This window comes from Benincasa hispida, chromosome 4 (genome assembly GCF_009727055.1).
Source record: "Benincasa hispida cultivar B227 chromosome 4, ASM972705v1, whole genome shotgun sequence".
In the NCBI taxonomy this organism is placed as follows: domain Eukaryota; kingdom Viridiplantae; phylum Streptophyta; class Magnoliopsida; order Cucurbitales; family Cucurbitaceae; genus Benincasa; species Benincasa hispida.
This window is the reverse complement of record NC_052352.1, coordinates 54,962,283-54,975,806: the sequence shown is the minus strand read 5'-3', so window position 1 is coordinate 54,975,806 and position 13,524 is coordinate 54,962,283.

Genomic DNA, 13,524 nt, shown 5'->3' with positions numbered 1-13,524 from the left:
TTACTAATCGTTTTGCTCACGAGAGACTACATGATAGCCTTCACGAGAGACTAAATGATAGAGCGAGATTTACTAAACGATCGTGTAAACGATCTAGCGAGAGACCAAACGATCATGTAAAACAAGAAACTAAACAATCATGTAAAGCGAGAGACTAAACGATCGTGTAAACGATCTAGCGAAAGACTAAACGATCGAGCAGTGATTTGCTAGTCAATTGGCTAGGCGATTCTCACAAGAGCGAGATTTACTAAACGATCAAGTACTCTCTGTCTATGCGATAGACAAAACCATTTTCCCACTTACTTGATCGTATAGTTCAATCATTTTCTTCTTCCTTCTCTCTACCAAATTCACACAGAGCCCACACCTCATGGATTCTCACTTCGATAATACCAAGGTTGCCGAGTGGTAATGTTGAAGGGTTCTTTTTTTAGGAGCAGTCTGTTCGTGATATGAATGACAGCGAGAGATTAGCTAGACGATTGTGACGACAGCGAGAGGTTGTTGTTCAATTGCTCACAAGAGCGAGAGATTGTTGTCCAATTGTTCACGAGAGCGAGTGATTTACAAAAGAAGAGTTCTTCGAAGGTATGTCTCTAAATTTCTTTTGTATTTGATTAAGAAAGCATGTTGTAATTTTGTTTAAGATGCATAATTATTTTGTGTGTTTGTGAATGTCTTTATTCTTTCACAATGGACTTGGAAAGATCTTGCTTTCACTCATAGAGATCTCTGTTTAGATTTTCTTCAGGTTTCTGTGCGGAAGCAAGGATCGATCCCATCTTTAATTTTCACATAATTCAAAAATTACAAAATAACAAGAAGAAGATTATGTATTAATAAATCTAAATTTATAGCATGCATTTGTATAATAAATAGGGAAGAAATCGCTTACCCTTGAAACCAATTTCTTCATGTTTTCCTCAATCTAGATCACGGTCTCTTCTCCAATTAGGACACCACCATATAAAAGAACCTTCTGTATTCTCTAGAGTTGAGAATTGGCAGGAGTTATGGGCTCTACCCTAAATTTGGAAGAGGGAGGAAAGATTGAGAGGGAAGAGAATAACCTTTCTTCTCTATCAAGTTTTTTGGGAGAGAAACTGAGAGAGTTTTTCAGTTCCTCAAAATGGTGGAAGAAGACGATTGAACTCCCAACCCATACACTGCACGTTTTTCCTGAGAGAATTGGGAGGAGGGGGAGAGTTGTAACTCTCTTCCTTTAATTAAATTAAATATAAAATTAATTTTATTAAAATAATANGTAACTCTCTTCCTTTAATTAAATTAAATATAAAATTAATTTTATTAAAATAATATATATATTATATCAAATACAACATATCACTTATAGTTTTATATTGTATCAAATACAATATAACCTATAGTTTTATTATCTCTCAACAATGCATGATATTTAATATAAATCATATTATATTAAAATTAATTATATGAATCTCATACACATAATTAGTATTTGAATCATATTCAAATTTCTCTCAAAATACTTTATATTATAATGTATCAAATATATTATATTAATTATATCATATATAATTAATTTTCCTCAATTAATTTGAGCAATTCAAATTAATCCAAAATTAATTCTCAATTAAATCCCTGTTGAGCTAAAGAGGGGACCTTATGGACCTGCAGATTAAAACTCTAATGGTGCTTGGATAATTAACTAAACTCTTTAATTAAATTACCCAATTTCCATTAACTATCAATCACTCCATTAAAGATCGATAGCTACACTCTTTGCATTACAGATATATTTTTGTGTTCATTGGATATAACCAATCAACAGTGCCATGAGCCTTCACAAATTGCTCATAAGTACAGCTAGATCAAAATTATCATTTTGCCCCTGTAGTTACATCTAACTCCTTAAGTACCACTAATTCCTCTAATGAACAATAAGTCATAGTCCAACTATGACCAAGTCCCTCTCAGGCCAAGAGAGGGTGTGGCCACATTGGTCAAGCCTCGAAATCAGCCCTTAAAGGAGCAATTTATCTACTTAACCTCGACATCAAGGAATGAGTGAATTTCGTCTTGTGTAGTTGTGTTTCCAACTCTCCAATCAGACGAATCCCCAAAATGGTAGGCTTATTGAGTTGGCAATCTGGCCACTCTCACCCATACAAATCAAAGGAACTCAACTACACAAGACGAAGTTCACAACTCATTCAGGATTCAGGTCATGTCACCTATGGTCATTCTGGTGAAATGTAAGTCTTTACTATTAACAGTGTTATATAATAAGACTAATCATTTTGTGGTCTGGTCTTATACAAACTCTTTGTATAGGATACCCTTGCTCACATGCCTCCACATTAATTATCAGGATCATATCATTTGTAGCATTTTACAACATTTGTAACATCTACAAAGCGGGTTGTATCCGTAGTGTCACTAAGATAAGATACCCAACCTTATCTATCTACTACAGACCATTTAGGTTATTATTTAAACAAGATCCACCTGTATGACTCTACATACTTGTTTAAATTACATAAAATAACCTAGGATCTTAGTAGATTGAGTGTATGCTCATAAAAGGACAATTATTTTATTAATAACAATTTGTTTATACAATGTTTACAAACTACGAGAATATAAGAGATTTAGGACATCAATTCCAACAAATGGATGTTAAATAATTTAATTAAAGGAGTTTAAGTAATTATTCAGGTACTATGGGAGCTTCAATTTACAGATTGATAAGGTCCCCTCTGTAGCTCAACAAGGATCATTGAGAATCATTTTTTGATTAATTTGAATTGTTCGTATTAAATGAAGGAATTAATTATATGTGATATAATTAATTTAATTTAATTACATATGATATAATTAATATAATGTATTTGTTACAATTAATATAATGTATTTGTTACATTATAACATAAAGTATATTTGAAAGGAAATAAATATTTGAATATGATTCAAATATTAATTATATGGATGAGAATCATATAATTAAATTTAGTATAAATGTGATTTATATTAAATACTATGCACGTATGAGAGAAATAAAAAACTATAGGTTATATTGTATTTGATACAATATAAAAACTATAGATTATGTGTTATAGATGATATAACATATGGTTTAATATATATATTATATGATGAATTAGTTATCATATAAACATATATTAAAATTTATTGTATTTGTTAAAAAATTAATTAAATTTTGAATTTAATTTTGGGAGGAGATATAACTCTCTCCCCTCTTTGCTCTCGTTTGAGACATGTGTTGGTGGGAAGTTTTTAGAGGAATCATCTTTTATTGTCTTCTTCTTCATAGAGAAGTAAGGTGATGCTTCTGCTTTTTCCTCTAAGAAAATTCTCTCTCATTTTCTCAATCCCTCTTCCAAAAATCTCAGAGCCCACATAATCCTGAGGATTCTCCACCTAAAAGAGAATACAGAAGGCTTTGCTTATTGGTGTCCTCGTTGGGTGTTCATGATCTAGTTGTTCGTGATAGGGTAAGATCTTTAAAACCCTGATTTCTTTTTTCCCCTCTATTGCATACTGTAAATTTTTGTATTTTGCATAATCTTGTTCTGTAAATTTTGTTCTGTGTAAAATTAAAGAAAAAAAATGAGACCAATCCCCAATCCCCGCTTCCGTAATGGAACTTCACAATTCATTCAATTGGTATCAAAGGGTGGTTTTTTGTCCCAAATTTTAATTTTTCCAGAATGTTTTTACAGATTTATGGTGGGTTGCATTTTGTAAAATTTGTTCATGTGATGAATATATGGAATGATTTTTTTGTTTACAATTTTTCGATGTTTTCGGGATTGAATTATAGTTTTACAGTTTTATTTTACAAATTTGATTTGTAAATGCCCCTTTTTTAAGGCATAAATTGTTATAGAGTCGGTAATTTGTAAGTCTTGTGTCGTTCGTGATCATTTCAATGAATTTTTGGAGAAAACGAGGCCTAAATTGGAGAAGGATCGACAAAATTCGCAATTGCACAGTGGCTAATGTATAGTAGCGTGCAACATTGTGTTCTAGCATTGTAATGTTGCGAACGGCGGATGAAATTTTTTTTCGTAGCATTGCAATCACAATATTTCAATGATCTGAGATGGAAATTTTTTTCGGTTAGACTGCATCTGGTTCACGTCCAATTTGCTTGGTTCGAACGGTTTGAGGGTGGTTCGGGTGCCACGGTCGTACTTCTCCAACCGTACGGCATCATGATTCCTACACAATCATGATTAGCCTTAAGGGAAATTCAAGTCCCGATTCACTTTTTGCTCGACTCTCTGAAGCTTCGTCAAACCTTGGGTAAGGTTCTTTCATCCTCGTCGTATCTCTTTTTATCATCTTGCTTCCCAACAACACATCCCCAATACTCTTACATTGCTTTGGAACTTCATTGGGATGAGTTCGGACCCTTCATTGAGCCAGACTTATAACATTTTACCAGGGCTTACCGGGTGATTCAGACACTTATTGGGGCTTACTAAGACATAACAATGCTTATCGGGCTCTGCCTAACTACTTCAGTGCCTACCGGGCTTCTACCGGTCTAATGGTCGACTATTGGGCTTTATCAAGCTATACTATGCTTATTAGAATAACTCAAGCAAGTATCGGGCCAACCAGGAACTATCGAGTCCTACTGATGCTTCAGGATACCATCCCGAATTTCAGGATGTCATCAGTTTTCTTTCTCCTACTCAAGCACATTTATTAAGAACCATCATCAACCAACTCATGAGCAACAATCCAACTCAGGTCTTCCTGGGCATCTATCCATTTGGACATAATCGAGACTTAAACCCTTCTGAGTCCTCGTCGAATCAAAACTGTTGGGATTGGTGCTCTAATTCTCCCGTAGTCTCGTAGTTTGTAAACAATTTGTACACATCATTATAAATAAAATAAGAGTTATTTTATTTGCATTTACTCATATCCAATAAACTAAGATCCGTGGTTATTTCATGTAAACTTAAGCATGTATGTGAGACATACAAGTGTATCATGCCTTAAGTAATAACCTAAATGGTCTGTAGTATAAGGATAAAGGAGGGATACCTTATCCTAGCGACACTACGGATACGCCCCGCTTTGTAGAAGTTTACAAGTGTTGTAAACTATTACAGATGGTTTAATCTTGACCATTCATGTGGAAACATGCGAGTAGGGGTGTTCTATACAAAGAGTTTGTATAAGACCAGATCACGAGATTATTAGTCTCTTTATATAACACCGTCGATAATTGAGACTTACATCTCACTAAAATGACCATAGGTGACATGATCTTAATCGAGTGTTTTGGGAACTCTTGCCTATGAGGGCAGTCCTTTTATTAGTATGGGTGAGAGTGGCCAAATTGCCAACTCAATAAGCCTACCTTTTTGGGGATTTTTCTGATTGGAGAGTTGGAAACTCAGTTACACAAGATGGAATTCACTCCTTCTCTGAAGTAGGATCAAGTAGATAAATCACTCCCTTAAGAACTGATTCCGGGTCTTGAATATAGTGGTCACACCCTCTCTTTGGAAGAGAGGACTCAATCATAGTAGGACTATGACTTATTATTCATTAGAGAAATCAGTGGTACTTAAGGAGTTAGATGTAACTACAGAGGCAAAATGGTAAATTGACCCAGTTGTACTTACGAGCGATTTGTGAAGGGTTATTGCACTGTTGATTGGTTGATATGGACACAGAAATATATCTGTAGTGAGAAGAGTGCAGACATCGATCTTTAGTGAAGTGCCCGACAATTAACGGATGGTGGATCTCGTGACTAAAAAGGTTAGTCAGTTATTCACGTACCGTTGGAGCTTCAAGCTACAGGTCCAAAAGATCCCCTTGGTAGCTCAATGGGTTCAAGTTGAGAATCAGATTTTAGGTTGATTTAAAGTGTTCAAATTAACATGAGGAAATTCAATTATATATGATATAATTGGTGTGATGTATGAGATACATTATTTGAAGCAATTAATATAAATATGATCTGCATTAAGTACCATAAAATAGAAAAATAACTATGGTTTATATGTTTTATGTGATGAAATATTAAAACCGTTGGTGTTGATGCCCTAAACTCTCGTAGGGTCCTGTAGTTTGTAAACACCTGTATGAACAAACACTTGTGATGTACTAATATGAGATATTTTCTTCATTGTTATCTATGAAATATGAGATATTTTATTTGCATTTACCACAAACCAATAAACTAAGATCCTTGGTTGTCATTATAACTTAAGCATGTATGTGGAGACATACAAGTAGATCATGCCTTAATTGATAACCTAAATGGTCTGTAGTATATGGATATAGGGGGGAAACCTTATCCTGGTGACACTACGGATACAAACTGCTTTGTAGATAGTTATAAGTTCGTGATGTGCTACAGATGGTATGATCCTGATCATTCATGTGGAGACATGCGAGCGGAGGTGTCCTATACAAAGGAGTTTATATAAGATCAGACCACGAAGTGTTTAATCTCGTTATATAACATCGTTCATGACAGAGACTTTCATTTCACTAGGATGACCATAGGTAACATGACCTTAATCCTGAGTGAGTTGGGAACTCCTGCCTATGAGGGTGGTCTTTTGATTTGCATGGGTGCGAATGGCCAAATTGTCGAATTAAACCTACCACTTTGGGGATTCGTCTGATTGGGGAGCTAGGAACTTAGCTACACAAGATGGAATTCACTCCTTCCCCGAAGCAAGGGTAAGTAGATAGATTGCTCCCTTAAGGGTTGATTTCAGGACTTGAACGATACGGCGCCGCACACCTTCTCATGGCCCGAGAGATATCCACTCATAGTAGAACTATGATGTATTGTTCATTAGAGGGATCAATAGTACTTAAGGAGTTAGATGTAACTATAGGGTAAAATGGTAAATTGGCCTAACTGTACTTACGAGCGATATGTGAAGGGTTATCGTACGGTTTACTGGTTATATCCGATGGACACAAAAATATATATGTAGTGAGAAGAGTGCAGTTGTCGGTCTTTAGTGGAATGCCCGACAGCTAACGGATGGTGGATCTCGTGATTAAAGAGTTTAGTCAGCTATTCACGTATCGTTGGAGCTTCAAGCTACATGTCCATAAGGTCCCCTTGGTAGCTCAATGGATTCAAGTTGAGAATCAATTTTTGGGTCAGTTTGAAGTATTCAAATTGACAAGAGGGAGTTGGATTATATATGATATGATTAAACTGGTTCAATTATATGTGATATAATTGATATGATGTATGAGATATATTAATTGGAGGATTTTGATATAAATATGATTTATATTGAATAAAGGAGAAAGGAACTATGGTTTAAATGTTACATATGATGGAATATTAAAACTATAGGTTATAAATATAATATGATAAGTTAGTTATTATATTTATTTTTAATTAAAACAATTATATGATAATTGTTGGCGGTTTATCCTTTAACTGTGTGTTAAAATGGAAGGTTATGTTCAGTTTTCATAACTGAAGGATAAAATGAAAAATGTTTTCATTTTGAAATGAATCGCTTCATTAAGAGCATTACCAATCGTTTAGCTTATTAGAGACTACACGACAGCCTTCTAAATGACAACCTAAATGATCGCGTAAGCGTCTTTCTCTAAATGATCGTGTGCCTAGCGAGTTTCTTTAAACGATCGTGTAAACAATCAAGCCTATTTTACTAAACGATCTTGTACCTCCGAGTTTTACTAAACGATCAAGCACACAACGTTTATACGATAGACAGTTCATTTTCCCACTTTCTTGGTCGTTTGGTTCGATCGTTTACTTGCCTCCAACCCTCTACCAAATCCAACAGAGCTCACACCTTTTGGATTCTCACTCCGAGAATACCAAGGTTACTGAGTGCTGGTATCTAAAAGGTTGCTTGTTCGTAGAGAAGTTTGTTCGTGACCACTAGATGATTGGGTAGGCGATCTGGGCAAGAGCGAGAAATTGTTGTCCAAGTTCTTCACGAGAGTGAGAGGTCAATAGAAGAAAAGTTCTTCAAATGTATGTCTCTCGTTCCTTTTGTTTTTAATTATGAAAGCATACTGTAATTTGTTAGAAGATGTATAACTGTTCTGTTTGTTTTTTAATGCCTTTAATTCTGTCACAATCGATCATGGGTTCTCTTTGATAAGAGTTCCTTAAAAAACTATAGGTTATAAATATAATATGATAAGTTAGTTATTATTTTTATTTATAATATATTAATTATATGATAATTAATTCTTTTTCTCTATAACCAATTGAGTGGGAGGTTATTAGAAGTTTTATGGTAACCGTGAGATAAAAGAAAAACTATTTTCCTAAATTTAGTAATGTTCCATTTGGAAAATACTCATGGAAAAAGCTATCAAGTAAAAGAATTTTACTAAGCGATAGTGTTTAGAGACTACACGATCAGCTAAGCGGTCGCTTAGAGTTGACTATACAATAGTTACTCAGCTGATCATTGCTACACGATCAAGTAGCAAAGTTACAATAGGCTTTAGTTTACTAAACGATCGAGCACATCGTCTATGCGGTAGACCAGCTTCTTATCTCCCACTTGCTCAATCGTCTACTTAATCGTAGACCTCCAGTCTCTTCCTCAAGCCAAGATCATACAGAGCCCACAACTTCTGGATTCTTACATCGAGAATACCAAGGTAACACTTGTGGTGGTGTTCAACTCTGTTTGTGGATCGAGTGGGACTTGATTGGGTTTGAGGAGCTTTCATCCATTCGTGTTCATGGAGGCTGTGTTCATGTTCATTGGTGTTTTTGTTCGTTACGTTCGAGAGTTGCTGTGGATGCATTGAACTTCGTTTGAGGGATTCTTGAAGAATGGTTCTTCAAAAGTACGCATACTCTATCCCTTGAATCTCTTGAAGCATGTTGTAATTTCTATTTATGCATAACCTGTTAGTTTTCATTTTAGACTGTAATGGTTTGTGTTCAATCGGAATGGAATTTGGAACGATCTCTTCCGTTGCTTATGGAAATCCTCGTTTTTGATTTCCTTTCGGCATATTGGGTGCTACGTTGAACCTTTGGCCCATGGGAAGGGGCACAATGCTGGCACACCTGTGTCGTCCAACACTATCCATGAAATCTCATTCTCGATGGAAGACGCCTAAAACACTTGTCTTGTAACGCTCGCCCATGCCAAGAAACACGCATGTGCCATGGGGTAGCTCACTTAGGCCACAGGGCCTAGGGATGGTGAAGAGTTGACACCATGCCTCCCCCTATAGTGCATTCTGAACATTTTTCTCTTTACCACCCATGCATATAAAATGTGGAGAATGGTCACTCACCAACGTAGAGCGCCCGTTTGAACTCTGATTGACATGAAATTTGACGTGCTTGCATATCTTATCAATATGCATATAACTCTAGAGTCGTTCATCCAAACTCGTGATGAAACCCCACTTTTCGAGGTCACAGCTTGGGGTCCCATCTGGCCCCCACTGAGCTTGTCACTAACACCACTGATGACATGGTTATTTGTCTTTCCACTTAATGTTCAACATGATATGCTTGCTCACTTATATTGGTGTGTTGGATGATACACCATCCTCCTCGATTGCATCACGATACTTCTCTTGGTCCTCCTTCTTTGTTGGATGTGTCGGCACTCACGTGTCGCCATTACACTTGTCTACACAAGTGGATTCATAATCTATTATCTCAAAGTTAGATTGTGACACTTTCCCACACTTAACCGCCGTCCCGATGAAACACTTAGGGGTGCAATCCACTTTCATTCTCGTGGGATTGCAACACTGGGCAATCTGGTTCGAGCGGTTCAAGGCTCAATTCACTTGTTTTAAACCGGTTGGCTATTAATTATGTAATAGTTGGTTGTTTTTAATTAATTAAATTAATATAAGTGTTATATTAATTGTTTAAAAGTCCAATCTCGATCCAATAATTGTTGTTTAAATTATACATATGATGTATGGTTTAATTTATATAATTATATGTCATAATGTATGCCATATAGTAAATCCCACCATAGGCTATACATTATTCATGCATCATTTATATTATAAATGTTGTAATATATAGTTCCATGATTTATTTTATAGCATGCTCATGCATCATATATAAGTGTTAAATATATGTTTGGATGCATTAATAACATAGTCATTCATCATTTATATTATAAGTGTTATAATATATAGTTGGATGTATGTATGAATGTATGTTATTGATTATTTCATTACTTTATTATATAAGTGTTATGTATGTTGAGTAACGAAATGGAATTGCATGAAACATGACATTACTTTAGATTATTTTATAATTATTATAATTTACCTAAGTATGCTTCCACATGCAATGATTAGTTTTAGTTTATTTATTTCTTTTTATAAATGTTATAATTAAATGAAATAAGAAATTAAAATCATCAATTTAGAATTGCATGCAAAACTTAGGTTAAAATCATTTTTCAAAATAGTTTTAAAATATTATCGACATAAACCTAAGATCACATTTCTAATGAGATTAGAAATAAGTTTAATCTTTTAATCAATTTAAAATTGGTTTTAATTAAAAGATTAAATTTGTAGCAAATGTATCTATAGGGGACCTTCTATTTAAGGCTAGTTCTGTCTAGACTGAAGTATTTAAACTGACGGAAACGGAACACCCCTACCTGAGAACTGATCTGGAAAGGTAAATTAGATAGATTTGCTACAAGCATGCAATCATTGATCAAAGTTTATTAAAGTGTTTAATTAGCATTAATCAAAGTTGTTTAACTATCTAAAATACGTGTTCCTTTTGGGCAAATTTAAACAATCACTTAGTAAAAATAATTAGCCGTATTTTTCTAAGTTAAATTAACCCTAGATAAAACACTTAGTGGGAGGAAAATGGGGTATATGATGCTTCATTTTTCCTTTTTCATGTTTCTCCCTATAAGTTCACACCGTGAGATTTATACTCGACCTCGAGGCACCTTTGTTTGTCTCCCCTAGGGTAGTGTTTGTATAGGCCAATACCAAGGTGAATGAAGGGAGTGTTTATAGTAAGTGGGAGAGAGACGTGTGTCAATACATCCCTCGGTATCTCTCATTAGGTTGTAGTAAATTTTCATGCTTAGCCTCGAGGCACATTTACTGGTGTCCCCCTACGAATGGCATTTGCATGATTTTTTACTCAAACTCCAGAACTGGATTTGATTGCTTTTTTTTTTGTCCCAATCAGTTTTTCCCTACAATTGGCTCATTGGGGCAAAACTCTAGAATCTAAAATGGGAAGTTACACTTATAAGAAAATGTTGAGCCAGTTAACAGTTTATGGACCGAACAATGGTGATTGATATTTACAGTAACAAGGAGTTATTCTATATATTGGTTAAGATGGTCTCATTTCAGTGAAGGGGTATTTAATCACCCTACGATCACTTTTACCCTGCCTCACTGAAACATCATTGCAAAAGTCACATGGGGTGTATAGGACTTTGGTTACAGAATAGTTACATTTTATTAGAAAATGTATATGTTGTTCCTGAATTAAAAATGAACTTAATTTCTGTAAAGTGTTTACTGTGGCAAAAATATTATGTTTCATTTAATGTAAATAAAGTGTTTATTTACAAAAATGGTATCAATATTTGTTCTACTAAGTTGGAAGATAATCTTTATGTGCTAAGACCATTTGCAACTAAAGCCCTCCTGAATACTAAACTATTTAAAACAAATTTCTCCAAAGGAAAATCCCAACGCATGAAGGTGGTATTGGAGTTGGTCGCTTGTGTTTGTTATCAGAGCCCAAAGTTAGTCGTTAGAGTTGGTTGCGTGAAGATGGTCGTCGAAGTTGATCGTTGAAGGTAATTTTTGCCAGAGTTTGTAGTCGGAGCCTTGGTCATCGAGGTTGGTCGCATGAAGGTGGTTGTCGGAAGTGATTGTCGGAGTGTAGAGGTTGTTCTTGGAGTATGGCAGCGTCGCCAACGGTGGCTGATGGTATGGAGGCATTGAAAACATTGTAAGAATATAGAGAGTTGAGGTAAGTTGGGTAAGTTGATAAAATATATCAGCTCAACTCTACCAACATTTAAAGTTAATGGGCCAAACATTGAGTTAGTATATTTTTACCAACTCAACTCAAATCATGTTGGTGAGCCATTTTGAAAGTTACAATCAAATAGAAATTTGACAAAAAAAAAAAAAAAAAAAAAAAAAAAAAAATTGAGGGAACTTTTTTTTTCCTCCTCTAAATTTTCACTATCATTTATATCCTCTAATTGAAGTTTATTGGACATTGATACATGTTTGAGAAATAACACAAATCCAAAACGACACGCCATTTGCAATTTTGATTGCATTCTAGAAAGAAACATGCGAGTCCAACAATCATCATTTGTTGCACTCCTAAGTCATGTTTTTCACTATTTGCAAAGGCTCTCCCTCCTTTAAAATCAATAATAAATAAACTACTAATTTCATGTTTAATTTTAATTTATGGATTTTTAAATGTTGAATATTAGTTTATACTTTCGATAGTATAAATCTTAAATTTGATTCATATTACTAGTTTAAATTATTTTTTTAATTGTTTAATAATGTTTTCACTTTAAATTTTGAAAATTATACCCATATTGTATTTTCTTGCATTAAAAGTATGTGAATTAAAATTAGACATTTAAAACTACAATGACAACATGCAACTATTTGACAAATTAACAAATGTCGCCTCAAATGGGTGTCTAGAAAGGCGTCGGACAACAACAATAGAAGTATAGGAGGATAACAATAATATATATAATTGTAGATAAGGGGATCCAAACCACAAATCTCATGGTTGCTAGCCCACTCGTACATAATAGAATTGTATTCGTTTCGTAATTTGAAACTAAACTTAAAACATAAGATTAATAAAAATTCGTGACAAATAAAGATGATTAAGTATAAAATTAGAATATAAAATTTTATTCCTTTGTTTGTCCTTTCTCATACAAGATAAGATAATTTGACTAGATGTTAATAGAAATGATTTCACCATTGTTTTAAGATTCTTTTGAGTGGAAGCAATTTGTTTCAATTTGATGTGAATAATAATATTAGATGGAGCAATCCAAATAAGACCATGGTTTAGGCAAGTTGCCTTCATCCAAAGATTTCTTCTTGGTGGTCATCTTTAAAGAAGAATTATCCAAAGAATTATTCTCTTATACCTTCCACAAAACATCACTTCATACCAAAACAACTTCAAACACAATTATCTTTTGTATGGAAAAGATATATATATATTTGTAAATAATAAGAACAATTTTTTGCCATCCCAAAAGCACTATATAAAGGGACTTGCTTTTGAAAGCTATTTTGTATTTATGAAAAAATATACAATGTAAACACTTGGTTAACAATTTAATATAAGGTCATTCTCATTGCTTTTCTTTTTTTCTTTTTTCTTTTTTATGTTTTGGAATATTGTTATTTTATTGATAAAGCGAAAATATAGACCAAGTGCAAAGAATGACCTTAATTAGAGCATAGCATACTACTAATAGCCTGTTTGTT